This window comes from Acipenser ruthenus, chromosome 6 (assembly GCF_902713425.1).
Source record: "Acipenser ruthenus chromosome 6, fAciRut3.2 maternal haplotype, whole genome shotgun sequence".
Taxonomy (NCBI): domain Eukaryota; kingdom Metazoa; phylum Chordata; class Actinopteri; order Acipenseriformes; family Acipenseridae; genus Acipenser; species Acipenser ruthenus.
In genome coordinates this window covers 7,800,477-7,811,819 of record NC_081194.1, presented here as the reverse complement: position 1 = coordinate 7,811,819, position 11,343 = coordinate 7,800,477, and the positions used below count along the sequence as shown (strand labels likewise).

The window sequence follows — 11,343 nt, the reverse complement described above, 5'->3', positions numbered from 1 at the left end:
AACACACTGTTAACACAATTTATTGTACTGTCCAATGAATTAGGAAAACCAAAAAAATATGTTAGTGTATCTAAACACCATTCCTTTTTTCACAGGGGATGATATAAAGAATATCAGATGGCTTTATAATGCTAGATTCCAGGCTGTTAATATCTATAATAAATTCTTTTTTTTTTTTTTTTAAATAAGAAATTACAAATGTTTATTGTTTGCTTTTTGGCAGCTGACAACGGTTTTAAAATCTTAGCACCTAATTCACAACACACTTGGAAGAAATAAGATCTTTATACAGTATGTGTTGGGTGCGTTAAAGAGCTATGTAACAAGGGAGAAGTAACTGTATACTTTGTGTATAACAGTATAAGGGCATTCAAAAAATAAATGAATAGTTTTACAATAATACAACAGCAGCCAAGCACAGCGGTTAAGCAAAAGGGTATTTAATTCACAGATGGCTTACAACATATAATTATATAAAAATGACATGGTTTTGTTCAGTTAATGTAATCCTCAGGCACATGTTTTTTTGTTGTTGTAGGAGATTAGTTATTTCCCTCCATCACTGGTTCCTTAACTGGGAAGTAATCTCCTGAATTTCTGTTACCAAGTTGTCCAGGGTCCTGACATCGTCGGCTAGGTCACTCAGAATCTCCCCAGTGGCTACATCTGTGTACATCTGCTAAGGGAAATTAATTAACAAATTACAAATAACAATACAAAAACATCAACAAGTACCAGTGAGGGATAAAAAAACAAAAAAAACAAAAAAACAAACAAACATGATGTTCAAAGAAGAAGTTATTAGAAACTGTATGTCAAAACAAAAACTAAATGTTACCCTGCAAGAATGCAACAAAAATAAATGAACATACCTTCATCAAAAAACAAAAAAAGAGCTAACACCACGTGAGACCATAATCTCTGCCAATTTGCCCAATTCAATAATTGAAATGAAGGAGGAACTGTTCTATAGTTGTTGTATGCATTTGGGTTAAAAGCACACTATGAAATGCTCTTCCACTAAGAAACTATATCTATTTGTTTTGTCGTCTCAGACACTATGAGGCAGTTAATCCCATTTGTAATGGCACTGTGGTGCACAGTACTGTATAAAGACAGAGCTACTGCATCAATGTCAGTGTGGCTCCGACAGGCTGGGTTCCCTTTGCTTTAGACGATAAACTGCGCAGGTTGAGACGAGCCAATGAAAGCATCTGCACTGCTTCCTGGGGGTTAGATTTGCTTTTGCTGCAGCTAATCGACACTGAAAGGCAAGGATGGTATAATTAATTAGTACGATACTTGCAATATTGGGTACCTGGCCTTTTTAGTTGGAAAGATAACCGCGAAAGCAGACGGTGACTCCACAGTGAAATTGAATCTACTAATTTCTAACAGCGAGTTTTCGTTCTTTTTTTAATTTACATTCACTGCACTGGATCAAGTTCTGTCTGCTAAAAAACTCATTTTCAGTTCCGACACATTAACTAGACTGGCCTCATTATTAAACATTAAGGTCATCCACAATTTCAGTCTTTGAAGGACAAAAATGTTCTCGAAAAACACCTTCAAGAGAGCCCATGCATGTAATACGCAGCAGGGTTGTGTGTGTGTCCTATAATCTGAACGAGGTTCATTGTGCAACTGTATATTAAGTTAATACTGCTGCATGGATGCTTAAGGCTGCAGAAACACTCAGGGGTGTTGAAATGTTTAATTAGTACGTGGTTTACATTGAAAAAAACAAATTTGATAAAACACCTCATATCATAAAAAAATAAACATTAATACAAATAATGAACACTATGTCACTTTATGCATTTTCAAAATAGTCCAATAAGTGACAAGAATCACATGTACTATACCATGTGCTAGTTCTAATCGCTCCCTTCATTACTTGTTTGAAGGATTCGATATTTTTCTCCCATCCACTGGCCTGCATTTCACAGTGGTGAGCTTTAGCCAAGAACTGCAGCGCCTGGGAAACAAAAAAGAGAAAAGGTGTTAAAACAGATCATCTGGTGTGACAGCACCAAAGTACAGACATAGCTGGACAGCCCCATTTTAAGTATGGGACTAAAATGCCACAATAAAAACTACTTGCATATAAACGCTGGTTAGCAATTCTACATTATCCAAAAGTCTTAACATTCTCCTCAACGATGCTTATAAAGAATACAAAGAATCTCTTGTAACATTCACTGACTTTTTCATTATCTTCATGTTTTTCATTCTTTCCATCTTCATAAAGTTTTGCATACTGCCTCCAGATCTCCCCATCGCTGGTGGCTTTGGAGGTCACTCGGCCAAACAGCTCCTCGAGCTTCCCCTTCATTGCGGAGGCCTGCCCCCTTCTGCAATCCTCAAGCCCTTCCACCACAGCCCGCACCAGGATCTTCAGTATCTGCAGAATACATCCAGTACATTACTGCGTATGTGAGCGAGAATGCCATCTCTGCAGGATCATATGGATTGCCCTATTCTTAAACCGCAACTGCTTTTGGAACCAGGCCGCAGCAACACAATGTTTTGAATTCTACGTTTCTCTACTATATACATATTCCCTATTTTATCTGCTTCGTTTTTAGTTAGAGAGTGCTCAATTACTACACCGCCTATTTAGAATGTCTAGTTTTGTTCCCTCACTGCTACAACTGCAACTCAGGAGAACTGAAGGTCAGTGAGCATCCTCCGATCCCATCACCAAACCAACTCCTCTACACCCAAAAGAGTCACAGCAGACGATACCGTTCCTGCAGGTGACAGGAGAAAAGAGGCCCTGTTGATTTTTGCCTCCCTGACCCGCAATTTTAGTCATACTGTCAGGTCACAAGTCAATGGGAATTCTTTCAAATATAAAACAGTAACTATATTTTAGCCAAGTTTATCTGCTTAAAATAAATATATAGAATGCCCCTACATTTTTTCCCATTAAGGTTCAATTTGTGAAGCTCCGCAGTATGACCCTAAGACTACAGTAATAGCAATCAAAACACGAAAAAGCCTAATGAAAAAAAAAAAAAACAGCTGGTAGAGCTCAAGTTAAGAGAGTAGCCTAAAGATCTCACGTGGTGTGTGGATGTGCTGGACAGAAATTTTCCAGAAATACACTGAATATGGCCCCTTTGAAGCCCTGGTCTAGTAAGGAAACAGCAGTTAGCAAACAGCTTGAAACACAGGTGTCTGCTGTACTTTTAATTGTCTTCAGGAAATGTTGCTGCAGGCACAGGTCTGAAGCCCTCACGTTACACAGACCTTTATAAAAGGTTTATGGAAGTACAATTTCTGAACTCAAGCTTCTTGACTTGAACCAAAAGACTTCAGACCTGTGTTATTATTATTTATTTCTTAGTAGATGCCCTTATCCAGGGCGACTTACAATTGTTACAAGATATCACACTATACACATTATACAGATATCACATTATTTTTACATACAATTACCCATTTATACAGTTGGGTTTTTACTGGAGCAATCTAGGTAAAGTACCTTGCTCAAGGGTACAGCAGCAGTGTCCCCCACCTGGGATTGAACCCACGACCCTCCGGTCAAGAGTCCAGAGCCCTAACCACTACCCCACACTGCTGCCCTTACCAAAGCTACCTTTTTTTTTTTTTTACACAAGTATAAAAAATGAACTGGAGGTGTTTTTGAGAACAAAAAAACAATGCATTCACAGGGGCATAATGTAATGTGAATAGCATCTCTCTCCTGTTTTCAACACACTAATACAAATCTACTACATCTTGATAATGAACCTTGTGTTCAGTGTTCTGGATATATCTAAAATAGTCATTATGTTTTAATTTTTTTTTTAACAGAACAAACTAAATGCAATTTATGTTTTTCACTATGCAAAAAATATTGGTTTATTAACATTAAATGTAGTTCAAAACTTTGTAATACCAGGATCAGACGCTACTGTTAAACTTGCACCTTTGTCAGTCCCTCCTCCATGCAGGTGTCAATATGAAGAGGTAAGGAATTGCTCCCAGCAGGCACCATTGAAAATCCTGGGGCAATTAAAAAAAAATAAAGACCAAAACTCTCAATAACTTGTGGTAACGAATGTTGTATCCAAGTTCGTCAGATATTAGTAAAAACGTACAGTAAGCGTTACACACGTAAGTAAACTGACTGGCATTTCATTACTTGAGTTAAAGAATGTCCTGTCTTCAACCGAGCTTCATCACACAGTTCTCTAGATAAATGTAGAGATAGTGTATATTGTGCATACCTACAAACACCTCCTGTCCCTGGGGATATGCATTCCCAGCAAGGATAAAACGTACCAACTGACCGTCTTGGAAAAACAGCTTCAAGTAAGTTATTAGGAACAAGTTGATAAGAATATGGCAGCAAAATGGAAAGGATGAGATATCCTCGGGTGCTTCATAAATATGGCTTGACTATTGCTTGACTACAGGGGTTGGCATCCTTCAGCATTAGGGAGGTATGCAACTGTGCTTGTTCACCTCTCTTTACAAATAAATCACAAGATAGTGCAGACTGCCCAAAAATGGAAGGTTTAAAGTAATGCTAAAGGTGAAATCCATTAAAAAAAATTACTTTCTTAAAAAACAAAGGAAAACACATCTAGTATCGCAAGACACACAGTTTGGGATTCCAATTACCGCAATAAAAAAATGAGGGCCTCTTCACCTTTTGTGCTTTTTTTGTTTGAATTCTTTTTGATGAACAGTCTGTTTTGTTCTCGCCAAAACACAAAGGAATGTTTCAAGCAACAAAAAAAAAAGAAAGAAAGAAAAGAAGAGACTGACAAGCAGCGGCACACTTCCAAGGTAACTAACTGTGTTGCTATTAATTTGAACTCAACTACATGTTTCCAGCTCATTCTCTCCAAAATCGAGCCCAATTTTCATACAGTTTAAAACATGTGCATTTACTATAGCAGTATCAACAACAAGATTACTGAAATGTGTTATTAAAATAGTTCCAGCAATGATGTGCTGAACTTGTTGAATTTTAAACAAATGCATCTTCCAGGTGAATGTCATCTAATGGATTCATGAATGAACTAGGAGTGTGCCCGAAGCCTATCCCTGATCCCCAAACCCTCAGCGATTCAGTGCGGTTTAGGCTTTAAACCGAAGGGGCTTGTCCACCTTATATCTCAGAGTGCAAAAAACTAGTTCCATTAAAACAAACATGGCTTGCAAAGCATTCTTAAAATTGTCATTTTGAAGCGGCGTAAAGAATAAAAAAAAACAAAAAAAACCTGTAAGAAAGTGTTTTATTTTTTATTTTCTTGTAATGAAATGTAAGACACATATATGTGGCCAATCACTACAAATCATTGCATAGAACCAGATGCAATAATGTTTTCATGCAATCTATTTTCATGCGTTAAAGCAATAACACATTTGTTGTTGAAAAGAAAAACTTAGAATTGCTTTGAATTTTCATTAGGACTACAGTATGAAATAATAATAATAATAATAATAATAATAATAATAATAATAATAATAATAATAATATTCCATCAGCGGGTTGTAGAGTTTCGTGTAATATTTACCTCAACATCTTTGTATTTGTCTTTCAAGTCCACGATCCGGTGGTAAGCTTTAATGGCTTCAACAAACTCCCCAACACCTGTGCACGTCACAATGTAGTTCTCCCAGACTTGCCAGTGCTTGTAGTTGCATTTAATGGCCACTGAAGAGTTCTGAAATCCTTGGTTCTATAATAATAATAAAACAATCATAATTGTACAAAGTTGTATTATTTAAAAGCTATTATTAATGAGTTTGTCCATCCAATGGCTTGGACACACTAAGTGCTGTGATTACTCCGTGTGGTCACTCTAGTTGGATTTCATGTACACAGTATATAAACTGCTCAAATGCGCACAACGACATCTCACCTTGTCCATGTTTTTCCTTATGTAAAAAGCCACACAAATCACAGACCTGCATTTCCCTCACTTTCCACAGCAGTTAATTAAATTTAATGAAGATGGTCACAAAATGAATTAAACATTTAGCAATCAAAAGAGCCACCCAATGTAGTAAATGATACAGATAAATCCACTAAAGTATAAATCCATAGCATTTTTTTTAATATATATTTCATAGCGTTTTTTTTGTATACAGTTCACTATAGTACTGTACCGTATTCCTCTGAATTTAAGGCGTAGTTTTTAAACCAATTTTTTAATTTCAAAATGGCCCACGTCTTAAATTCGAGTTCAGTATAGTGATGTGTGTATTAAAATCGCCAACAAAAGACGCGACTGCCCAAGTACACAAACAGCAACGTGACTGACTGCCGAGAAACAATGAAAAAAAAGTTCCTGCCCGATCTTGAATCATCCATGACATACAGGCAGCCATTTTTAAAGCAGCAGCAGCATTAGCTTTCTGAGGAATTCAAAGAGAAGCTTTTACAATTTCAGCATTTCTAACAAATACTACCAGCTTGGACAGATCGGAAATGCTGATCAGACCCCTGTATTTTTCAACATGCCAAGCAATACCACAGTTCACAAACACTGTAATGCTCTGTGTGACAGCAGACGGCCGCAAACTGCTTCCATACGTCGTTTTTTTATATGCATAATTGAGGTTGTATCTTTATTTGATGTTTTATTTTTTCCTCAAATTGAGGGTGGGAAATTTGGGCTGCGTCTTAAATTCAAAGGAATACGGTATTTTAATACTGTGAACTATCCCTCATACAGAAGTGTATGGAAAATGTGTTTTCTTCAACGTCATCCTAAAATAGATTTTCGAAATACTTTTTTTTAATTACATTAGCCTTTTCAGTGCTGTAACAGTAGAAAGTAAAAGCCTGATGCACTATTACAGAACTCTAGCTGCTTCCCACAGAACTGTGTGTGCGTGTGTGTGTGTGCGTGTGTGTTTAAGATACACATTCCTTGGACCTTAAAGGAAAGCAAAATGCACTTGCTTTCCTGAAATATTACAATAGTATCACAGTGGCATGGGTGCCAGATAGAAAAGGCATGTCCCTCTCCATTATTGCTGCAGGGTAGGGGTGGAAGCTGGTATATGAAAGTCGATCCCTTGTTAAAATACATAAGCTTTTACAGGACATTTTTGCCGATTCAGAATGGAATTTCCTGTTATATGTATTGCATTTAAATTCCTTTGTTTAGCTCTTAAAGTTTTGTGTATAAGGGATTATAGGGATTGGGTAAAACAAACACAGTCATCAGTGTCTGCCTTTGTTGTGTGCTTTGTAGAGCTGACAAAACCCATGGCTAACGAAGCAATAGTCATGGCAAAGCTAAGAAATAGTTTGTGAGGAATGGTAAAAAAAAAAAAATCTAAAAAAACTAAACCTATTAATCTTTTGGTTCACTATGTTGAAAGACACTCCCTTCAAGGTATTTCTAAATGATAGTTCGTACTTCTGTTTTAGACTGATGTATGCTGTAGAGAGATTATTCCAAGCCTCGGCATTCTGCAATGTTGACATAAGGATATTATCAGAACATATAAAATATAACATAAAAACATAAGAAAATGTAATATTAGTACCCGGAGAGTTGGCTGTTATAAATTTGGCAGGACATTATAATTCTCAAAATTATAAAACCTTGAATTGACAAAACTCTGATTCGGTCTTGACTGCCTGGCTTGGGTGGATGTCTAATACCATTGAGGGGTCTGGGATATTTTGAAAGTCATTTTGCAGTGGATTGTAAATAGTCATTGTTATGTTGTTTTTAAATAAATAAATAAAAAAGCTCCTATGTCCCTTTGTGTGTAAATGACAACTTTCACTGTGACTGGTGAGCAAAGAACATGAGGGTAACGCTACATCATTTCAAAGGACAATAATGGAATATATGGCAAAACACCATTGTGGGAAAGAGGGTGTAATGCATAGCAGTTTGAGCCATTCCTGGATTTACTAGAAGTTTAATAAGCTTGTTACCTATCTACACTGTGGCTAATCAAGCTTGTAATAAAACCCGGAATGAGTGAAACTGCTATGCAATAAAAGTCTTATTTCCATCCATGATCTCTTCAAGATAACTCATTCTCACAACATCATAGTGATTACATACATCCGGTTCCAGGCCAACACATCTCTGGAATGCATTTGCAGCTCCTTCATAGCCTTCCAAAGCCATATAGGCACAGCCTAAAGAAAACCAGACTCCAAGCTGCAAAAGAGACAAAAAAAAGTGAGATCACCTTCAATAAAAAAAATTAAAAACATCAAATTATTACTTGCTGTATACATTTTATTTTTTCACAGCTTAAAAGTGAATGTGTTCAATGATCAGTGCACTTGTCTGGAATGTCTGGAGGACCCAGAGGATCAAATAACATCATGTTGTTTGGTTGACCCTCAAGCTGAATCTGAATTAGGGGTTAGCTGGACTCCGCCACACAATTCCACAAACAAGACTCTTATCTCAGCTTTTCAAGGGACCCCTATGTTTCAGAGTCTCGGAAACATTCCTTAGAGTGAAAGACAGCTGCAGCTGCTCCAGATGTGCCCAGATTCAATGTCAGCCTGTTGTTGCTCAGTTGTTCACATGTTTTACTTGCTCTTTTGCATTCAATGTTTAGGTATTTTTTCTTCTTTCTTTCAAAGCTAGCAGACCATTTCATTCAAACTGATGCGCTTTCACTCTTAAGAAACAGCTATGTCAAGAAGCCAAAAAAACAAGCAACAATCGCAAAAAAAAAAAGAAAAAAAACCCCAACTAATTCCATTGCAGGCAAGCAAAAAGTTCAGGAGCCTTGTTTCTGGGTTAAGCGCCCCATATGCTGGTATTTACTATGGGTTTAGGTTGGTATTAATTATAGATGTTGGTATTTATTATGGGTTTAGGTTTGTATTAATATAGATGCTGGTATTTATTATGGGTTTAGGTTTGTATTAATATAGATGCTGGTATTTATTATGGGTTTTGGTTAGTATTCATTATAGGTATTGGTATTTATTATGGGTTTAGGTTTGTTTTAATTATAGGTATTGGTATTTATTATGGGTTTAGGTTTGTATTAATTATAGATGTTGGTATTTATTATGTGTTTAGGTTTGTATTAATATAGATGCTGGTATTTATTATGGGTTTAGGTTAGTATTCATTATAGGTATTGGTATTTATTATGGGTTTAGGTTTGTATTAATATAGATGCTGGTATTTATTATGGGTTTTGGTTAGTATTCATTATAGGTATTGGTATTTATTATGGGTTTAGGTTTGTTTTAATTATAGGTATTGGTATTTATTATGGGTTTAGGTTTGTATTAATTATAGATGTTGGTATTTATTATGGGTTTAGGTTAGTATTAATATAGATGCTGGTATTTATTATGTGTTTAGGTTTGTATTAATTATAGATGTTGGTATTTATTATGGGTTTAGGTTAGTATTCATTATAGATGTTGGTATTTATTATGGGTTTAGGTTTGTATTAATTATAGATTTGGTATTTATTATGGGTTTAGGTTTGTATTAATTATAGATGTTGGTATTTATTATGGGTTTAGGTTAGTATTCATTATAGATGTTGGTATTTATTATGGGTTTAGGTTAGTATTCATTATAGATGTTGGTATTTATTATGGGTTTAGGTTAGTATTCATTATAGATGTTGGTATTTATTATGGGTTTAGGTTAGTATTCATTATAGATGTTGGTATTTATTATGGGTTTAGGTTAGTATTCATTATAGATGCTGGTATTTATTATGGGTTTCCCCCACAGTCATTGCCCAGGACGAGTGTCAAGGTAAAAGCAGAAGAAAGTGACATTTAAAGACATTGGAAAAATGGCTAATCATTAAGTTGCTGCCTGACTTGATACGTCTCTGTTCAGCAGCTAAGGATTGAATTTCCACAGTCATATCAAGTGGCTGTCGTCGTCAACAGGTTTAAGAGGATGACCTCCGGCCACAGGCATCCCACTGCCCTGTTTCCACTTCATGAGTCACTAAGAAAATTAACAAACCCAGTTTGTTTTCCACTTCCCGCTGCAGAAAGATGACCCGAAGCGATTCTGCCACTACCTGAGAAGTTAATTTTGCTGCTTAAAGGGCTGGCCTGATCTCTTAAAAATAGCTCACCCTTGACACTTAACAGTGGCTCTGCCATTATTGGCTCTGCCGGTACTGGGTTATGCAAGAGTTCAGTGATTCCTGTCACGTTTGACCTGTCTTTATTCTTACATTGATCTCAGACCTGACCTTTGCAAGGTTCAAAGGGTTACAGACACTCCCAACTCAATAAAGAGTTACGTGAACATGAGATGAATGACTGGGAATCTTCAACGTAGAGAGGAGCCAATAATCTGTGCATGTGTCAACAGATGGTATTTTTAAATGGAAGTGACAGTTTGTAAGGAGGAAAAAGTCCCCCATCCCCCCCCCCCCCCGAAATGGGACCCCAATTGTTTTCGTAACATCCCGCGTGTATTCACTGTGTGTAGTGTTGGTACCTGCATGGTGTTAATCTTCACAGATCGCTCAAAGCAGTCGATGCACTGCTGGAACTCCTTGTTGCGGAGGTGCAGGAGCCCCTTGGAGCGCTGGGAGCGGGCGCTGCGGTGTCTTGACAGCTCCCAGGCCTCGTCATAGTATTGGTGGTCCCTGAGCACATCCCCCAGCAGACAGTACAGCGTGGGGGTCTCTTTCTTCTCCAGCTCCCGCCGCAAGATATCCTCTGCATGCCAAAAAAACAATCCGCGTATATACTGTCAAACCTGTTTTGAACAAACGCCTGAGGGACAATGATAGAAATCTTTATATAGGGGATAAATAAGGGGACTCAGTCATTGCCTTTTGACAGTAACATAACCTTTTAACCTTAAATTCATCCCAAGATAAGTTGATTTACATTTAACAAAACAAAAGAGAAGTGCGACTTACACGATATACAGATTTCCACTGGGAAATCTGGCACCGGTTTGGGATACAGAAAGGCTACTAACAGGTTAAGTTGTACTTCTCAATGCAAAACTGCCAAGCTCAAAAGAGACTCAAAAGGTATCTCAATTTCAACATGCAATCCATTCATGAGGCCATCTAGCTTTGAAACTGAATGCTCTGTCTATAGTGCATGTATTGGGCAATACTGAACGTGATTACATCATCACACTGTCTCCTAAACCAATCTCCAGAACGTTCTTGGCAGGCTCCCTCACACAGAGAAAACACCATCTGTACTCTTCCTATTGTAAGTGACTCTGCAGCAGTTTTTACAACTATTTTGCTTCCCACCAGCATTTTCAATATGTATTTCCCTCCCAATCACGTCCTGGCTCAAAGGGCAGTCCATATATACATATACACACATATCTGACCAGAGAAAGGGCAGGATATGTAAAAATCGGACAA

The 11,343-nt window shown here is 37.2% G+C and overlaps 1 pseudogene; it reads right to left on the bottom strand.

Moving 5' to 3' along the window:
- Positions 1–531: 531 nt before the first annotated feature.
- The window catches only part of LOC117411276 (tetratricopeptide repeat protein 27-like), a 53,042-nt pseudogene continuing 42,230 nt past the window's right edge, over positions 532–11,343 (bottom strand).